This window comes from Crotalus tigris, unplaced genomic scaffold, assembly GCF_016545835.1.
Source record: "Crotalus tigris isolate CLP2741 ecotype Arizona unplaced genomic scaffold, ASM1654583v1 scf7180000017564.2150845, whole genome shotgun sequence".
In the NCBI taxonomy this organism is placed as follows: domain Eukaryota; kingdom Metazoa; phylum Chordata; class Lepidosauria; order Squamata; family Viperidae; genus Crotalus; species Crotalus tigris.
In genome coordinates this window covers 1078016-1092243 of record NW_024096475.1, presented here as the reverse complement: position 1 = coordinate 1092243, position 14228 = coordinate 1078016, and the positions used below count along the sequence as shown (strand labels likewise).

The 14228-nt window shown below is 38.5% G+C and overlaps 1 protein-coding gene across 1 annotated transcript in view; it reads right to left on the bottom strand.

Moving 5' to 3' along the window:
- GFOD1 (glucose-fructose oxidoreductase domain containing 1) overlaps positions 1-14228 on the bottom strand; it is a 40599-nt gene that overhangs the window by 1531 nt on the left and 24840 nt on the right. The gene's annotated exons all lie outside the window — the stretch shown is intronic.

Here is a 14228-nt window from a genome sequence, read left to right as displayed (position 1 = left end):
GTTCCTCCAGGCCTTCCTGTCCTCTACCATCTTCTGGAGTCCATTTAAGCTCACGCCTACTGCTTCAGTGACTCCAAATACAAATGGATTATTATACTTCCATAGATTTATCATTATAATAATTTGTTCCCTGACAGTGGCTAAATTCATACATGATGCTAATGGATCCCTGAAGATAAGAATTATAATTTACATGAAGCCGCTGGATGAGATCATCAGACAGCACGGGGTGAGGTTTCATCAGTATGCTGATGATACCCAGCTATATATCTCCTCCCCGAGCTCTCTCAGTGAAGCGGCTGATGTGATGGGCCATTGCCTTGAAGCCGTGAGGGTCTGGATGGGGGTTAACAGACTTCAGGCTCAATCCTGACAAGACCGAGTGGCTTTGGATGTTGCCTCCCAAGGATCATGTTAACTGTCCAGTGTTGACTCTAGCAGGGGAAAACATACCCCCTTCGGAGCGGGTTCGCAACTTGGGTGTCCTCCTTGATCCACAGCTGAATTTGGAACATCATTTGACGGCTGTGGCTGGGAGGACCTTTGCAGAAGTTCGTCTGTTGCACCAGTTGTGACCCTACCTGGACCAGGAGGCTCTCCTTATATCACTCATGCCCTTGTCACCTCACGTCTGGACTACTGCAATGCGCTCTACATGGGGCTACCCTTGAAAAGTATTCAGAGACTACAGTTGGTCCAGAATGCAGCCGCGCGAGTGATAGTGGGTGCTCCTCGGTACACCCACGTTACACCTATCCTCCGTGAGCTGCACTGGTTGCCTATTGGTCTCCGGGTCCAATTCAAGGTGTTGGTTATTACCTTTAAAGCTCTATATGGCTCAGGGCCAGGCTATTTGCAAGACCGCCTATTACCTCATAGTTCCCTTTGTCCGGTTAGATCCCACAGGCTGGGCCTCCTTCAGGTCCCGTCGGCCAAGCAGTGCCATTTGGCGGGGCCGCGGGGGAGGGCTTTCTCTGTGATGGCGCCCACGTCTTGGAATCAGCTCCCCCCCAGAGATTAGGACCGCTCCCACCCTGTTGGTTTTCCGCAAGCTGCTTAAGACCTGGCTTTTCCGGCAGGCCTGGGGTTTATAAAATCTGACCCCTGGATGACTGTTATTGTATTGTTTGTTTTGTCATGTTATATGGTGTTTTTATTGTTAGCCGCCTGGAGTCCTGCGGGAGTGGAGCGGTTTATAAATTTTAAAAATAAAATAAAAATAAATAAATTTGCAAGCTGTATTTATGGATTATTTATGGACTTCCAACTAACTCAGGACTTTATAGTAGCATGCTAAGGATTGTTATCCAAAAAACGAATGGGGTCAGGATAAACACATTTGGTTTAACTTAATTACATCAACATTTAAGATTAAGAGGTGATTACTTCCCAGGTACTTAATTTTCCCCTTGTATCCTTTTAAAATTTACAATTTGGTGATCAGCATATTTGGGGAAGCTTTGGGAGCGGCATCCAAAACTTTTGGCACAGCTGCACTATTTCTGACCATGCTTATACTGAATTACAACTCTCAACAGTCTCAATCAGTGTGGACAATAACAAAGGATGAAAGTTGCAATTCAGCAACATCTGAAAGGTCACATGTTATGCACCCATATTAGCCCTTAAGCCTCACTTGTGCATCCCTAGCCTATATAAGTTGATTTCATTGTCGGATATTACGTAGTGGAACTGACAGCCACTGTAGTTGGGTGAACAGGAACAACAGAACTAAATCTAAAGGTTTGTGAATAATAGAGTGTAATATGGTTTCACAAATGAAACCCACATGAAGTCCTAGTGCAGCCCTCTTCCTCTTCAGACCTTCCAACTGGGTTCAGTTCCACCTCTCAAATTCCCTATCACCATTGAAGCTAGTTCCTAAAAGTTGCTGCAGGGCTGCTGCCAGCCCCTGCTAGGAGGTTTCTGCCATGGAATTGCGCAGCAGTAGCAGTCTTTGTCCTCATCCAGAAAAGAACATAAGATAGTCAGGAAAAACAGGAATATCATGAGGTGAATGAAATAATATACAGAACACACCAAAGAAAAAGGGGGGAGGGAAACTCCCCCTTTATACTTACAGCAACCAATCGTAGCGTAGCTTGCCTCATGCAGGAGCCAACGCTCTCCAACCAAACAACTACAATTGTGTGTTCTGGCCTATTGTACACTATACTCTTCCAGCTATTAAATTCAATATCCTGACAGTTTCTAAAAGGGAACTTCAGAAATTCAGCTGGATCTCATCTGTTTTTCTTAAAATCCACTGGTTTCCCAAATTTAAGGAAGACACATTTGGCATCATACGACAAACACAGTGCTGCCACTTTCACTTTAAACAGTGACAGAGCTGAGGAGACAAATGACAGAGCCTAGAAGAATAAGCAAAAACCACATGCCATTACAGATAAATGCCTCAATTTGCAAGCATAGAATGTTGCTCTCCAGCCTCTTGGCTTTGTGAGAAACATTTTTCAGCATTTCAAGGGGGCTGAACTGCACCACCCATTCGATTAACAAATGACTACTCAAGCTGAGTCACAGCAGACGCTCATCTCATGCTTTGTTGCACTGTGTAATCATGCATATATTTAGGAAGTTTAGCTATCACTCTTAAAGTAACTGCAGATCTCGAGGAATGGACTCAGCAGAATTGTGATATTTGTATTCTCCCGTTTTTGATGGGGAGAAGGCCGCTGCTTATGTAGCAAAAATGTCTATGTCCAAGAGAGAAATACCAGCAGACTTGGAAGACACCAAGATGTCTGAATACGACATAATCTTTATTATAATCTCATATCTGGGGATGAGGAAGAGCCCATTAAGAGCAGAGCATGCTCAAAAGCAGGGAGTGCTAACATACAACTGGGACGGGGTTGAGTTGACTCATAAAATAAAAGCAGGTTTGGAACAGAATAGCGGGAATGTCAGAGGCACTTCCTATTGCAACATTTGGTTACTGGCATGAATGGAAGCTTCATACAAAGGATCGAATTTCATACATGTTTAAAATGTGTCTTTGTATCTAAACACACAAATGTTTGAAAACGCAAACAGAATCAACTTGAAGAAACTAATTACTGTGAAAAGAGCAAGTGGAGAAAGTACATTTATGGGGTTTTTTTCCCTAGCTGAAGTTCAGAAAAGAATCTCACCTCTGAAGCTGGTATTTACTTGTCTGAGAAGAAAATTCTCCATTAGTGGCTGAATTCTACCACAACGGGTGGGATGGTGATACAGACAATTCACAGAAATACAGAGCAAGCAAGGCTAGTGGATTTTTTGTTTTTGTTTTGTATTTTATAGAAAAAATATTATTTAGTCAGAAGAAAGGGGAAAAGTCTAAAATTCGTCTTAACATTCCTCTGTCATCACCTCAGAACAAAGTTAAGAGTTGTTGTTGTTTTTAACCAATGCTATCTTCTTTCACATCAGTTCCTTTGGTTGTGCTATCCTACCCAAGTATTGGTTACTCTACAGCAGGAAGAAATACTCTTAATACTGCCATCTAGTGGTCCCAATTTTTTTGAAGCCCAATCATGGTATGGTTACACCAGTGTTTCTCAACCTTGACAATTTTAAGGCATGTGGATTTCAACTCCCAGAATTCCACAGCCAGCATTGCTGGCTGTGGAATTCTGGGAGTTGAAGTCCATATGCCTTAAAATTGTCAGGATTGAGAAACACTGGGTTACACAGTGCAGTACAGTGCAGTACAATACAATCCTGCTTATAAGGAAGTATGCAGTTAACCTTTTACTTGTATTAGTAGAATGTAAGTAATAAAATATTTTATCACAAACATATCTTTGTTTATTTAGCTTTTGTTGGAAAGTATTCTTTGGACATGCTTCAGCCTCCCTCCACTCAATCTTCCTTGGAAGTGGCTGGGTCATTGATGTCTCAGAGTGAGACATTTTTACAACTGCTAAACAAATTTTGCTCAGAAAATAACTGTAGTATTGTACCCTCTATCCACTATACCCATGCATGTGGTATTAGCATTTCAATTGGAATCAAAATTAAAAGTGGATCTGAATCCTTTTCACGAGATAACAAATACCCTTGTGCTGGATTTTGAAGGGATAACTGATATTCTGGTCTTTCTGAACTACTGGAAAATCAGCACTCCACGTCTTATGGCTGTCAGCTGCTTCCTGAATCAGAGTGCCTGACATAGGAAAAATGCTATTAGAAAGCAGGCTACATAATTTGCTGCCTCACGTGAATCTTCTCAGCCTTGTTATATATGCAAGACCATCAGACTGTAATCTAGTGATAAATAACAATCAATATCGTTATAGCGAATAAAAATTAGGACTTATATTGTAAGTAATCCATGAACACATTTGCCTAATACATTTGAATAATATTTGGGGATGTTTGGGGAAACATCAGGCAATTAGATCTTGATCTTTATTTAAAAGCAATAGCAAGGTATGTCTTGATCACTGATGATATTATATACTGTAACAGACCAATATCCATCCATCCACCCATCCACCTTATAAAGATTCTTTGCAGCCATGATTGTGATCCCACAATGAAGTAATTATTTGCCAAGTGACTAGTGTATATTATTTTTAAAAAATTGCCAAGTGACTAGGGTATATTATTTTAAAAACATTAGAATTAGGTTACCTTATTTTTATCTTTCTTTTTCTAAAACTGAACAAGCTATTCTTGGTGACCTGAATATAAAAGCATTCATACACATGTAGAACTGGGCTAACAGTTCAAATAAGCTAACTGATCATAAAAAATATCAGTAAAGCAATGTGTAAACCCAATTGAAGCACCTCAGCAGCTTTAAGAAAATCAGAATTATATGCATAATGACAAGCTGTCTTGAGCAGGCTGTGGGTACATGACACTAGAAATGTGAGAGATCCTTATACACAAGCAAGTTTTCTATACTTGATTTTTCTAATTTATATGGAGGTTGTTTATTACTTATAATGGCTGAAGAGACAGGTAACCATCATCAGGGTTGATATATGATCAAGTAGTAGTATATGATCAAGGCAGGTATTTGGCAACCAGAAACCATGGAGCCAAGTTCTAGTACCTAGTATCCTAGTGAAATACAATTTATCAGCCATAATGCTCCCTGTTCTGATATAGAAAACTCTGATCTAGGACAAGATCCCATCAGCCCTTGGGAACATCAGTGGAAATAGGGGTCTGTGATGTCATCACAGGGGTTCCGCAAAGGCTTGAAGAAATGTTATGATTTAAATCCTGAGTTAAGTTTGGAGTTCCATGGTCCACAAAAGGTATTTAAAAGGGGTTCTTGGTGAAGAAAAGGTTGAGAACCCCTGCAATAGGTAAACAACCAGGTGTTAGTCAGGTGAAGGTGTTGCTGTGGCTTTGGATGAAAACTTTGCAGAATCACATTTTAACAAATCAAGGCTACTTAACTGTAGCTACACTTGGATTGGGGGTTGCTGATGGACATTTAAATCTGTGGACTCCTTGGTATTCTCCTAGCTTGGTTACTTTCACACAGACATTTCAATACCTGGCTAGGTAATAACTTCAGTGTTGATGAACAATGCATTGAAAATGTTACCTAGCCAGGTAATGGAATGTCTGCACAAAAACAACCAAACTTAGAGAACACCATGGACTCCACAGTTCATCCCTGAGGTACATATATCTTGTTTTATTAGAATTTGTCTCAGAAGACAGAGTTTATTGCTGGAACAACTTTGGTGACAGCTTTAGCTCAACAGCTATGTATTGGTGCCTGTCCATGTCGCTTCCTTTCCCTCCAAACCCTTGAACGAGCTAGACTGCTTGCTGGAACCTTAAGATTTGGTCTAATTTGAACACTGCTACTACCTGGCCTCACCCAATTCTGACAAAAGGCAGATTTACATCTGCTTTAATTATTTTGTTGTTGTTGAAAATTGTACTTAGATGCACACGTTATAATAATTTTCCTAGGTTCATGCCACATTAGGCTAAAAAACAGGCCTTAACAAGACCTAGCTACATCCATCATTAGAGGAGGATTGCAATGTTCTATATTGTTCTATCTATCAGCTATCTCCATGACAGCAGCAGTGTTGCAGATAATCAGCACCGTGGAATGTCAGAATACCAGATTTTGCTTTAGATCCCTCTGCTGTTTGCATGACAATTGTTAATCTATGTATACTGTCAGGGTTGGCATAACAGGAACAATAAACATCAATGTACGGTTTATACTATGGAGAAAAACAAAACAAAAGCCAATGCAAATGTCATACCAAACAGAAACAAACAACCAGAGCTACACCAGAGGAAGTATGCATGAAAGTGATATAAACAAATTAAAACAATTAAAACAATTTAACTGTAAACAATCTCATAGACTTTGTTTATTAAATGGCCGTGAGTCTCTACAACCTTAAGCAAATGCACTTTTCAGCTCTGCAGCATCCTTTTAACTGTAGAGGTATAAGAGTCTCATTCGGAGATGTTCTCCATGCAAAATATTAAAGTCCCAGTGAAAGCTCATTATAATAAAGATTAGAACAATATAAAACAGATAATTCGAAAGCATGTATGCATTATATTAATTTTAGGAAGTTACAGTGTATGTATGTGAAAATTTTCAATTATTCCGTAGAGAATCCTGTAGCTATGGTAGAAGATTATATCTCACCAGTATAATCTTCATCAAAAAGATTTGCAGCAGGCATACCAAACAGCAAAACTAACCTTTTAATCCCACATGGAATCAATCGAATATTTATTCCCAACCTAAATACTACTTCATCCTATTGATTCTGGTTGTCATTAAAGGCTGTTGTTGTTCTTTCTACATTGTCCAAAAATACTCTGTGGAGCAAGAACCAGCGATGCAGAGACATCTGGACATGATAATTCAGCTGACTCTGACAACATCAACTTCAGCTAATTGCTTTCTCTTCTGTCTCCATCTCAGAAAGCACATGAAATGCCTCCCTCTACTAATGCAAAGCAAACAATCATTCTCTCTCTGTGCGCATTACCTTATTAAAAACATTGCTTACTATGCAAATAATTATTCAAAGCACAGCAAATATTACATGTACAGTAGTAAATTCCTGCTGAGAAGCAAATACTTTGCTTTTGGAGAATCAAAACTCATGGCCGCAACCTACAGAGGGTCACCAACACAATTTGGATATCTACATCTATATCTTAGGAGGCAAGGAGAAATATTAAGTCCTGTTTAGAACAAGGCGATGTAAACAAGTTATTCCCAAAACAAGGAACATATCTGCAAAAAATATGTCTTCAACTAATTTATTTCACTTCCTTTGGGCCCGCATTCATGTTCAATATGAAATGTAATTAATACCAAAGATTCGGCTGTCTGACATTTCAACTGGAAATATTTCAACAGAAGGAAAACTAAGCCCAGGAAGGAATCGAAATGATACTTTTTTGAATTAAAGCACTTTAAACCCAATCCCACAGCAGCTTGCCCAAAGCCATTTGTTGAATGCATGGCTTTGTGAAACACAAACTTCAAAGCGCAAATACCAAATATCCATGTTCATGACAACTCAAGACCAATTCAGTTCAATTTAGACTTAGGATAAATGTCTAAACCTCCACTTTCTGCACTACGTTATGAAAAAGGTCACCTGTACCACTTATTTATATAAACTACTATACTTTTCATTCAATATAACATCTGCTATCATACATAAACACAATTAAATACTATTTGACATTTAAGACTTGAATGTGATTTCCATCGTAAAGAATGCAAAATCTTTTTTTAGCCAAATATTGTGTTTTGATGAATATGGATGCCCAGATATATATAAAAAAAGCCCCAAACAATGCAAAGTACAGAGCAGTAGAGAGCAGCATACAGATAGTCCCTCACTTAACAACCATTCGTACAGTGACCATTTGAAGTCATGGCAGTGCAGAACGAACAATACTTACATGCGGTCCTCAAAGTTACAGTCACTTCTGGGCCCCAACAGTCAACTGATCGAAATTCAGATGCTTGGCAGCTCACCCATACTTTCGACCACAGAGGCACTTCAATTCACTCACCACCAGTCTCCCTCATCTCTGCCTTTTTGGCCGCCTGCACAGCCGCAATCCTTGGCAGTGGTAGCACAAGCAGTGGTGGGGATGAAATAGAGGCCTGAGGCCTTCAGTTAGCTGCCACCAGCCCTGGGCCTCTACTTCAGCCTCAGCACCACTGATACCATCACTACTGCCAAGAATACTGCCTCAAGCCCCACACTACTGCCAACCACACCAGTGCCACAACACAAAGCCCCAGTTGCCCTGCATTCTACAAGTCCCAGCTGATTTTCACTGTCTTTGCTGCTGACAAGGTGCACTCGGCATGGCCCTAGGTGAGGCAGTTGCTGGCCATACCAGGCCTTCTCTCCCCAAAGCCAAACATGCCCCTCTCCAAATTGTGTGTGTGCTTCTCCAAACTGCACGCTTCCTTGTCATTGCTGCTTCCGAGGCCTCCCAAAAGCACATGAGAAGGCTGCGCCCACCCTCTCCCAATTGCACGCTGCTGGGATTGTCTGTTGCTAATCGATACGGTTGGGTGAAAATCACATTTTACAAATGCATCACTTAGCAATGGAAATTCCAGTCCCAATTACTGTTGTAACCTGAGGACTACCTGAATATAAAATCTCTTTAGACTGCAAACCAATCCAAAGGATATAGGTTAAGCTAGGTATACACTGCCAAATTAATACTGAGAATGGTAATTAAGGTAACAGCACACTTTACTTGTGTCTATTTCATTAACTGCATACATCTTGACAAAATGGTACATAAGGAATGGAATGTATAGTCTGCACTAGAAGCATCATATTTTATTTTCAAAAGAGAGTAATTCTGTGTCCGGGTAACACAGGCATATCTGCATATTTATACGATTGATCTTTGCAAATTAATGTGAACAGAAGCAATGAGACCTGTCATTATCTCATCTTGCATCTCTTCTTTTCTCTTAGGTTCAAGACAACTTTTTTTTATTCCAAGGAGGAATACGTATGCTATTGAATATTCTATTCTTGAAGAATTTTAAACTTTAATTTTTTCCAGTTTTCTTTAATTATTCTCTAAATACTTGCTTTTGCTGCAAATTAACTAGGAGACTTAAACAAAACAGCTCTGAAAAATAGCACAACCCAGCCTGTCTCTCTTGTTTGACTAACTATTGGACAAAAACCTTTCCAGGATACAAGTTTGATGTAATGTAGCTTATAAATTAGAAACAACTGCAGTAATAAACAGAAAAAGGATAAAAGGGGTATGTATTCCAGGTGCTATGAAAATACTATCAGTGGGACACCAGTTAAATGATACTCCTTATTCAGGACTAAAAAAAATCAGCTATGTGTTGACTTCTCTTGAACTCTCTGTAAACTATATATTCACCAGTAGAGATATTTGTCTTCATAGCACCACTCCATCTACTATTACCCTTCATGGATTGTGCTTTTGTTGTACATTACATTCAAATGCCCAGAAGCCAAATTTTGTCTTTCAGTACAACATGCCAGTATCCAGTCATGCTGAAAACATCAGCAGGGGGTGGGGAGGAAATGGAAAATAATTTCCTTTGCTGTTCCACAGACAGAATTGTCTAGCTGAACAGGTCGATGATACACTAGAAGTACTGTATTGCTGTGAGTCACATCCCAAATCGATAAATGTGTAGAACTGTAAAATATGCAGTGGACAAGTTTTGAACCAAGTCATACAAGTCTCATACAAATTTAGCCATTGAATACATCCTTTTAATTAATAATAGTTTCTTATTTAAGAAATCTGTACGTATGACTTCTGTGTAACAGAAATCCAGAGCCAAAATAATTATAATTATTAAGACACCAAAATGATTATAATTGGTATCATACAGCTTAGTCACATGTTCCTGAAAAGAGTTAAGATATGCTTCTAAATTATAATTATCACTTTATCATATATGCCATGTTCAGATAGCAGTCTGGCCAAAAATTAAAAAGTAAATGATTCTTTAAAACTACCATGACCTGAATTGTCCACTTTAAAAGCTGATTTCAACATGAAAATATTTATTTACTGCAACACAAAAAATAAGATCCTATTCCTCTAAAAGCAATGTGTGTTTTTATAACAGGGGACCCCGACAACATCTGGCAGAGCCCCAAATCTTTGTGGAGTGGCAGTTTTACACCTAAATCTGCTGCTCTCCTTTGCAAATTGTTAACCAGGGGTCTTCAGATTTGGTCCTTTTATGACTTGTGGACTTCAACTCCCAGAATTCCTCAGCCAGGCATTAACTTCTCTTTTTTTTCTGTTTTCTTTTGTTAAAAGAACCTGACAAATGACAAGGAATGTGTCAAGAGTCATACAGTCCCCTTGGGTCCCACTTTGAAAACCAAGGATTATAAGAAAGATTCTCTAAATCTATGCCTAATCTCGAATACAGGAATGCTGTCTAAAAATGGTTCTGTCAATTAAATTGCAGTATTTAGTTCTCTCTTTTTTTGTGAACTTACCCATTCAAAACAGCCATTAGTTAGAGGCATTATATCTGGAAAACACCCAAGTCACAGTCATGATAAACATACCTGCACATTAAATTTTCAAACATCAGTTTGATTTGGTTCTATCTTCATAATTAAATAGGGACTGACAGAAAATTGAAATGGAGAAAGCAGGCAGGGGTGAAAAGTATTATCTTTTCAAAACCAGCTCCACAACTATCTCATCATTTAAAGGATTGGACATTCTATATTGTATTTTATATTCCCTGTATTGACAAAATGCCACATAAAGATCTTACATTATTTGGATGGAACATTTGAAACTAAAGCTACTTATTGATTAAACACAGCTCTTTTGCCTTGCATAAAAAAATCTGATACAAACAGTCAGAATATCATTTATTCCAATCCAGTTGCTTTGAAAGAGATTTAAGGAGCCTATTCAAGTGCCAGTTTCAACCTTAGCCTCGGTTGACCAAGAGGTGAAGTTGCATATTTAAACTAAATTACATACTGGCCAGTGATATTTTGTAAAAAAAAATGTTCACATAATCCAGAAGCTAATAATTTATTCTTCTTTCTTTATTTCTTTATTTATTTATTTATGAGACTTATATACCGCTTTAAGTGCAAGCACTCTCTAAGCGGTGTACACCAGTAAGCAATGTGTATATATATATATATATATTTACATTGCCCCCAACAATCTGGGTCCTCATTTTGCCTACCCCGGAAGGATGGAAGGCTGAGTCAACCTTGAGCCGGTGAGATTTGAACCGCTGACCTGCTGAACACAGTCAGCTAAAGTGGCCTGCAGTACTGCACTCTAACTGCTGCGCCACCTCGGCTCATATAAACCTACAGCAGCATCAACACTGATTTATTTACCTATGGACTGAGTGCAATTCTGATTATTATTCCTCTACTTATTGTTAGAGCTAAATTAAATTCTTAAGACTCTAGATCAGTGGTTCTCAACCTATTTAATGCCACGACCCCCACCCGGTCGTAAGTCGAGGACTACTCAACCGGTCATAAGTCGAGGACTACTCAACTGGTGCAGCACCGTTTGCAGAATGGGACTTTTGGCGGGCTCAGCAGGGCAGAGACAGCCTGGACAATTCCTATTGGCTTTTGAAAGCCAATAGAATTAGACTCTATTCAAGAGAGTCTATTCTATTGGCTTTCAAAAGCCAATAGAATAAAAGGGAGTAGCACAGCTAAGGAAAAGGGGGAAAAAATGGCGGACTGTGTTGTTTGGCGACCCCCGTGAAATGGTTGTTCGACCCCAAATGGGGTCCCAACCCACAGGTTGAGAACCACTGCTCTAGATCTGTAGCTGCAAGGCATTAAATACAACGTGTACCAGTAACAAGTTACCAATTAGTCTCACATAATGACAAAGGAGTTGTAAACTGGTCTCTGTTGATCAAAAGTTGATCAAACCAAAGTGTTGCTACTATAAGCTAATTACAGGTTCATTTATGGAATCAAAAATATTAGAGGTTGTATTTGGATTACTATTCAATAATCCCTTTTAGGAACAGTCTGAAATTCTATTCTTGTTACTCATGTGGCATATCCCTGCATTAGTATTTTTTAAAACATAGCAATTATTATTGCAATTAGTAATGTAAATATAACATAAATTTGTAACATGTAAACCATGTAAACTACCCAAATCAATGGGTTCTTCTAATCTTTACATCAAATGACTTACTTCATATTTTTCAAGAGCTACAATACCAAGTTGCAACATGAATTGGTCCACAGTAACCATGTACAGTACTCATTTTATTAGTATTTAACTTAGAACAAGTCAGACAAGAACATCAAGTCAATTAGGGGTTGCTTTACTTGTTCTCATCCACAAGGAAAGGACAGCAATAACGAACTTAAATCAATCAACCAATAAATAATAAAACTTTACAATATTAAATAGCTTTACAAAGTAAAAGAAACACCTCCGCTTGAAAAGTGCATTAAAATTAAACTTAGTATAAAATGAAATGTTACCAAATTCATGAGATGTTATGCAATCATCAGCCTTACAAGGACCTGATATTATCATAAGTGTATAGACTTTACTGTAGAACCTAGCTCATTTTCCATTTTAAAACTATATTTTGCTTTTCATATATTCCAGAAGCAAATACATTTGTTCTTTGTTCTTAATACTGTATTAATTTTTTAACAAAGCCATGTGGATAAATTGCCCATAAATAGTTTTGTGTCAACACAGAGAGAAGTTCTGAGTTGGATCCTCTGGGCTCCATCCATATCTGGGTAAGAGAAATCAAATAAACCGATGATGATTGGGAAAACCAACTTGCCAATTCTGTGTGAGAGAAGGATTTATAATACTGAACAGCAAATGTATAAAGTATGAAGGAATGGCTAAGAAGGACAAAGCAGTCTTGAGCTGCATGCAAATATATTTCATCCAGAACACAGGAGGTAATGCTACTTTTGTGCCCTGTGCTACTTAGACCTGTACTAAGTGTACCTGGTGTTTTCAAATTGATGTGGAGAGACTGGAGAAACGTCTGAAGAGAACTGTGATACCAAGTCTTGAAAATAAGCTGATTGAGGAATGGTTAAAGGAGATGGGCAAAAAAGAAGACTGAAGGAAGATACAAATACATAAAAAGTTGCCCTTTACAAGAAGAGACAAATCTGCTGAAATTGAGCAGACAACGACTAATATAGTAGTTGAAATTATATTTTTAAAAAACCATGATTCAAGCTAATTATCAAGAGAAATGGTTTATGAAAATTCATTTAAGAATGAGCAGGTGTTTGGTCTAGATCAGGGGCTCCCAACTGGGGTTGCGAGACGATATTCCAAGGGGTGCGAAAACTTGGGTTTTCAAAATTATACTGTATATGCATAATTTGTTGCCGTTATTTCAAACTTTTGTAAGGGGTGCGAGAATATATCAGAAGCGTTCTAGGGGTGCGGGGTATAGAAAAGGTTGGGAGTCGCTGGTCTAGATGAACCATACAATCCATTCCAACTCATATACTCTATGATAGGAATGCTTTGATTTAGATTTTTATAATAAGCAGAAAGGAGGCTATTCTGGCCCCATTCATCTCTATGATTCTACGAGCTGTAGAAACAATGAGATCAGATGTAGAATGCTCTGTAAGGATGACCTGGGGAGGAGTAACTTGAAAACAGTATTCAGGTGGAGCCATTTTGTTCAAATAGGCACTCTATGCTAAACTACAACTCCCATCAAGCCAGTCATCACAGCTAATGGCCGTGCTCATTAAGAATGATGGGATGTAGCCCAAGACATCTGGAGGATTTTAAGTTGATAATGAATAATTTCCTGTCCCTGGAATTTATAAAAATGAGAACCTTCTTATTTCTTTAAATTTATCAGTCCTAAGAATAAGAATCCATCCTGCAGAAATTAGAGTTATTTCCCCAGTAAATTCCCAATTTATATTGTTGTTATTGACGAGTCCCCAATCCCAGAAAATTACTTCTGCAGAAGAAAGAAATGGAGTGTGGTAATTTACATATCAACAGGAAGCATTAGATCCTTGTAAGATAGAAATGATTAGACTTCTTTGTTTATAAAGGAAGGTTCTCCTTAGAAAAAGAAAAAGGCTCTGCTTTATTTTTCTTTTATCAAATCCTTCGTGCTTGAATAGTGCTGTGTTTTATGCTTCCGGCAGCTGTTATTCAGCTGCTTACCTTAGCACATATCCTAATGA